We start from the raw sequence: 7,683 nt of genomic DNA on the forward strand, positions 1-7,683 counted from the left end.
ACCGTGGTGCTTGTGCTGCTGTGCGGTTTAAAAGATTTGAGTTGCACCATTACCACTAGCTATAGCTTTTGGTAAAGCGGTAAGCACTTGGTCCTACAATTGGTATCAGAGCCAAGGTCACAGGTTCGATTCCCATTGATTGCAAGGAGTGCAATTATTGGGAGGGAGATTGCTGGGTGCAATAATTGTCCTACTTGGTAGAGTGATCGAACCGTGGTGCTTGTGCTGCTGTGCGGTTTAATAGATTTGAGTTGCACCATTACCACTAGCTATAGCTTTTGGTAAAGCGGTAAGCATTCGGTCCTACAGATGTTAGAGTTTAAAATTCTAGCCCGGGTAACGTCAGATTCTTGGCTCCGCCACTGGCTACGAGTATTACTTTTTATTGTCAACATCGGTAGGATCATGTCTCACTGATAAAGATTCGTGAGACCGTCTCACAAAAAATTTACTTGATATTAAGCTAGATTGACTATATTTTATTATTATTATTATTATTATTATTATTATGTATTAGGTGTAATTAGTTTTGAAACTCTCGAATTAATTAGTTCGCGAGGAAATTTTGCTTGCTTCCGTGTGCCGCACGTGTGTGCCACGTGTTTAAAGACACATAAAGTTAGCATGATTTCACGATGTGCTTCTGCCGACTACGGTGGCTTCTATCGTATGCCAGCTAGCTAAAAGTCTGTGCTTGGAATTATAAAAATAGTAAATTATTTTAGTAATACTTGAATTATTGCATGTGGATTTTTTTTAAAATTCTAAACTTAAACATCTTATATCATTTGTTATATTTTTTTTTTTTGTGTGAAGAAAATCTGTTGTATATTACTATACAATCACAAGAAATTACTTTTAAATAAATAATCAAATTTCTAACAATAATATATTTTATATTAATTTTATCAATTGCGATTGAGCTTGCAGAAAATTTGCTTTCGATCAAATGAGTGATGATTGAATGGATGATAGCTCATTGTCTATGTAGAGACATAAACATTTCTAACAGTTGATAATGAAACTGTAGAGCCCAAAATTAGTACACGTAAAACACATGTATTTATTTAAATTGTTAAATTATTTATTTAAATTTAAAACGCTTTTAGCGAAACATGATTTATGAATTTGCATTATTTTAAATTATTTAACACTTTTCTACAAAAATAAAGGAAATCATATAAGGGTCAATTTTGTCCATTTAAGAGGGAACAATTAAACTATATGTTTTTTTAAATGGCGTGTATGACGTGCAATGTGTGGTAAATGTGATATCCCTATCCCAAATGAATTAAAAAGCAATGTATAAATTGGTTAATATTGGATATAGCCTCTCATTGACTTTTATTTATAACCATGGCATTCTATATCACAAGTGAGGAAAGGATCTTATTTAAATGTAGCGGATAACAGTGAGGCTCGAGAATTGATGTGTATTCGAATCAATAGCCGTCGGTGACGGGCTCAATGAGCACTTTTGGGAAGTGCTTTCTTGATCAACCATCTAGCTTGAATGAAGATATCAAACCATCATTTCTTCTTCTCTTACGATGTTTTTAGTATTAGAGTTGGAGTCTTAAAACACGCCAACATCAGTAGTTCTATTTGTATCCGTTCATAGGCGAGCGAGTAAGAGTGTCTCGTAGTTAGCTATTTTCGTAAAATTGATAGAGATTAAAGTTGTTATAAGAATCTATTGTACAGTCCTATTTATATATACATGGACCCGTGACGAGACATTAAAAATAAAATATATATAAAAATAAATAGGTATAGTCTGAATGTGACCTAAAATAGTTAAGTTCAAAGAATAAAGTATTATTTGGGTACCTTTCATTTCCGAAATTGCTTGCGACAAGTCCTAGCATTAGTATGAGTTCGTTGACCGCGTAAGGGACCTCCTCTACGTTCTTGACAGCCCATCTTCGGGGCCGAGTGTGTGGTGGCCTTGAGGAGTATCGGCCTGTTGGGGCCGTCTTCGCGGCGGACATCAACTTTTTGTCCAATTTTCATTTAATTTTTCACGTTGCACTTTGTGTCAATTCATGTGCCATCCCACAAAAATTGACTAATTGAATTTATTTTTTAATTATCCAATGATTAATTCGTAACAATTTCGATCATACATCATGCAAGGACCATAATTTTTTTTTCGAGCGGAGAAGGTTTATATAATTCCGGATCCGAGTCGCGTAGAGTATAATATACGAGAAGTCGGGAAGTTCCGGGAGTTGTCGTGAGAAGTTCTATGGAGTCCGGAGATTCTGATACTAAGTTTGATAATTTTTATCATTGATCTATGTAAGATATTAAATTAGACCGCTAATAACTGGACAAAAATTTGTGTGAGACGGTCTCACAGGTCGTATTTGTGAGACGGATCTCTTATTTGTGTCATCCATGAATTTTTTTTACTTTTTCATGCTAAGAGTATTATTTTTTTATTGTGAATATCGGTAGAGTTGATCCGCCTCACAGATCACATGAGACCAACTCTAATAACTATTACATTTTATTACAATCAAAAAATTTTGGTTAATTCTTTTGTTTAACCAATAATAATTTATCTTCATAAGAACTAAATTAATTGCAATTTGAATTTTGAGCTGGGAAACATAACAGACAACCACTATTATAATATATTTTGGAATACAATTAATATTCCATCTGTTACAAAATAGTTGCCCAACTTGTTTTATTTATTTATTTATTATTATTATTACATTGTTTAATCTAATAATAAAACGTTAATTAATTTTTATTTAACTAAATAAAAATACAAAGTTTAAATTTGATTCATTAAAAATTTTATGAGATTTTAAATATTTTTTACTTGATTAATTGATGTCAATACATTAATGAATAACATTTAGAGAAAAGTGGAGAATAATTGCTGGTCAAATAATTTATTATGAGAGTCCAAATGTACATGACAATATCCGTACTATAATGTAATGAAAAGATATTTTTATTGTGATGTAAAATATCTTTACCAAGTCTTTTTTCCAAATTAAACACATTTTAGCAAATTTCGTGTGTCAAGTCCAAATCACCGAGTTGTTCATTGAAGAGGACATTTTAACGACCATTAGATAAGATTCCTTTTGTTTAAAACTGAATAAATTTATGAGTGAGTCTCATGTGAGACCGTCTCACGAATCATAATATGTGAGACGGGTCAACCCTACCCATATTCATAATAAAAAGTAATACTCTTAGCATAAAAAGTAATGCTTTTTCATGGGTGATCCAAATAAGAGATTCGTCTCACAAATATGACCCGTGAGACCGTCACACACAAGTTTTTGCTATCAAGAGGGAATAAATTCGTCTAACCACATAAAATAAGTGATTGAGTTGTCAATATTTCGACCATTGAAATGACATACCGGCTCATCTCTCCGGTATGTCATATTTGTGAAGAATAAACATAAACTAAATGAATATACAATTTCATCTCCAACACTTTAAAAATATATTCAAGCATCCACATAGATTATACACCAAATAAAACTCAATTATTTTATAAGCAACCCATTTTCTACCTCGTTATCTTTTCTTTATTATCGTTTATATATAAACATTTTCACATTTCAATGCTCTTTTTAATAAGCACATAGCTGAAAAAAATCGAAAAATATATCCACTAAGTGAGTGTTATATCAACAATGAACACAAAGACGAACACAGTTGATGAATAACATATCAAAACCGGCCAATTACCATCAACTAGCTTCAAAGGCATCAATTAAATGTATTGGGCTTTGAATCCTCGTTGACCCACAACCCAAGGCCCAGCTTAATGGTTTTGTTGTTATTGCAGCCCACAAAGTAAGAGATATAAATCCAATCCAATTTTTTTTTATTATATTTTTTTATATTAACAGTAAAAAGTTATCAAAAAATGGTGTCTCGAATAAAAAAAAGCACACATTTCTTTATGAAATCAACTAAATACTAATATTAGATACAATTATAGTTTTCCATAATTATACGTATACTTGAAATAACATAGGAAACTCAAAATATGAAATCAAGAAATAAATTCGAGCAATGGTAAAATTTGAAACATATTTTTGAAAATTCACATCAACAATTTGTCGTAGCATCGAGATAGAGCACCGAAAAGTAGTGGTAGTTAGGTTTTTCGTCATAAAGGAAAAAAATATATAACAATAATTGCATCTCATGTGATATTCGAGTTGATGGAGTATGTGAGCGCGATAGCTCAAACGGCCACTAAATGTAAAATATTTTCACACATTCACACGAAAATTTAACACAACTTTTGAATTTAATAATAGAACGAAAGAAATAAGTTCACCTCAAATCTTCCAAAGCCTTAATTAGTACTGGACATTTGTGAGCCAAAAATTATGGCAAAAGTTTTTATGAAGAGTATGTATCTTGTGAGATGGTTTTACGAGTCTTTATATATAAGACATATCAATCCTACATATATTCACAATAAAAAGTAATACTCTTAGCATAAAAATTAATAATTTTTCATAGATAACCCAAATAAAATATCTGTATCACAAAATACGATCCGTGAGACCGTCTCATAAAAGTTTTTTGTATTTATAAAATAATATAGAATATCTTGCAGAAACTCAAAAATACAAGAAACCACACATGTTTTAAAATTATGTCATCCGTCTCACAAGAGTTTTTTGTATTTTATAAAAAATAAAGAATATCTTGCAGAAACTCAAAAATACGAGAAATCGCACGTGTTTTAAAATTTCGTCATAAACCTCTTTACAAATAAGATAAATATGCTTGTGTTTTTTCAACACGTGGATTAATGTTCTTGATTTCTAAAAAATGAAAAATATATAATATTTTTTTAGACTTTTTAGAGAGAGTTCTGATATAATTAACCCCAATTATTTATATTGAAGACGGGGTTCATAGGGTATTAAATTCTGTTTTATTTCCGCAATTATTCCCATATATAATAATTTGGTAATTATGGGGAGACAATTAAATCCTATGTTTATAGCTATTAATTCCTTTAATAATGCTAATTAATGACATCCATAATATCTCAACATAATGTTAGCACATAGGAAAATTTAATATGTCTATATTATAATTTTAATTAATCAATTAACTAGTTGTTTTAACATTTTAACTTTGTCTCTGTCAAAAAAAAAAAAAAACATTTTAACTTTGTAAATGATTTTGTTAAAATTTCATAGATTAGCTAAAAACATAAATTTTCTAATAAGGTAAAGATTATTTGAAAACATTGAAATTAAAATAAAAAATAATTTTATTTTTTTGAAGATGAGTTAAAAATTTGTTGGATTAATTAAGTTTGATGATTTAACAAACTAAGTCAAACTGAAATGATAATTAGCTAAACTGAGCTGAACTGGATATAAGCTAAGTCGAAAGTATTATAAGACAAAATCTGTTTGAATCTTAACTAACATCAAAGTTTATCGAACTACAGCTTAAGATCAACTAAACTAAAATAGTTGAATAAATGAAGAAACATTCTTTAAAGAATCAGTTAGATTGCTAATAGTTACAAAACCGAATTATTGGATGAAGTCTTCTGTACCAACAATTTTTGAATTTTAAAAAATCCACGAACACTATTTACAATGTACGAACTGTCAGAAAAGACAATGACAGAAATGAGAGGTGACGGTTATTGCTATATATATATATATATATATATATATATATATATATATATATATATCTTATACTATATTATAAGTATAAAATTTTATTTTATTTAAGTTCTACTAAGATCAAGATCATGTATCACTGTGTTGAGATTCTAATAGATCCGAGTCTCTATTATATTTGTATTGTGACATGTGTGTAGACACGAAAAAAATGTAAATATGACGAGTAGATTCTGATAGATATGTGTATCACTGTGTTGAGATTTTAATAGATCCGAGTCTCCATTTGATGTTAAACTTATTTTTTAAAAGAGTTTCAATAAAACTCAAAAGAAGAGTTCTGATAACACCATAACACTACAATTATCTATTTTTATTTATACTAATTAATCAATCTATTATAAAAGTTTGTATTTTGGACTATGTTTCTAGACAAAAACTTGTGTGAGACTGTCTCAAGAGTTGTATTTTATTAGACGTATATTTTATTTGGGTAATCAATGAAAAAGTATTACGTTTTATGCTAAAAGTATTACTTTTTATTGTGATAACGGTAGAGTTGACCCGTCTCACAGATAAAGACTCGTGAGACCGTCTCACAAGAGACCTACTCATATTTCTGTTAGTGTCAAATTACTCTTGATCTCTATTGTCTCAACTTTTAAATGTGTATAATATATATATATATATATATACCAACACTCAATATATATATCAACTCTAAATTCTACAATGAGTGTTGTCGTTTTATCAAAATTATTGTTGATGATAAGTGTACAACTCAGATCTTTTAAACCATACAACAACTCTGATATTTATATATATATATATATATATATATTTATTTATTTATTTATAACATCTATTACATTTCACATGTTATTTTCAATTGACTGTTAAAAAATATACTTCACACTTGTTGTGATGCGTAGATTTTTAGATTGTAAGAATATGCCATCGTTAATTATAATCATACTAATTTTACTTATTTCACACATATCATTATATTTATAAAAGTTGTTTTTTTTTAAGAAAAATGATTTTTTTTGGTCCATTAACTTGTCTATTTTTTAGTTGTAATATTTTTTTCAAAGTTTGATTTTGGTATATAAATTTTTAATTTTTTCAGTTATTTTAGTATAATCATTGATGCGACATCTTGAAAAGTCGACATTTTTTCAAAGCCATATCATCATTTTTCGTGCTAAAACTAGACTATAGGATCGAGCACATGTCACTTTACCAAAAACTATAATTGGTGACAACAATGTAACTCAAATGTTTTTAACCGTTCAATAGCTCAAACACCATGTTCTACTCAGTATGAACAATTATTGCATACAATAGTCTCTCTCCAAATAATTACATCCCTTGGAATTAATGGGAATCGAACCGTGAATTTGGCTATGGTACCAATTGACAAGATCGCTTGGGGGTCAATAATTGAACTGTAATAGTTTGATTCTTTAGATATTGAACACAATAAAATTAAATCCAGTTTAATTTTCAAACCAAGCGAAAGATACTCAAAATAATCGTAAAAATTGATTAATTATTTAAAAGATATCCAAATTGAATGAGTAAAAACGTTTTGATTGAAACATATTATATACACTTTGTATACAACATTTTGGTATTTGAAGAATACATAAAATACTTCAATAATGTATCTTAAAAACAGTAATAACAGTAAGTAAATATGATAAATAAATATACACGAATTTGTTTATGGATATTTGGAGATTAACACATCACCTCTTCTTCCGTTTAATATGGATGAACTAGAAGACTTTGATTAGTACAACTCTTTATACAAACCTACTTCAAATTAAGATTTATCTATTTTCTAATTGAAACTTCTATCACACTTATGATTGTAGGCTGCAACATCATAACCCGTATTGTCACGCCCCGAGACCGGGGTTAGTCGACACCGGCGTTGTTCAACAATCACATAATCGTCAAACAACAAGCCTCGTAGTTCAGTATAAACCAAAACCAGTCTATTTCATAAATAACTCAAAATAATCTTGTCTTA

This window comes from Primulina eburnea, chromosome 17 (genome assembly GCF_022965805.1).
Source record: "Primulina eburnea isolate SZY01 chromosome 17, ASM2296580v1, whole genome shotgun sequence".
Lineage (NCBI taxonomy): Eukaryota > Viridiplantae > Streptophyta > Magnoliopsida > Lamiales > Gesneriaceae > Primulina > Primulina eburnea.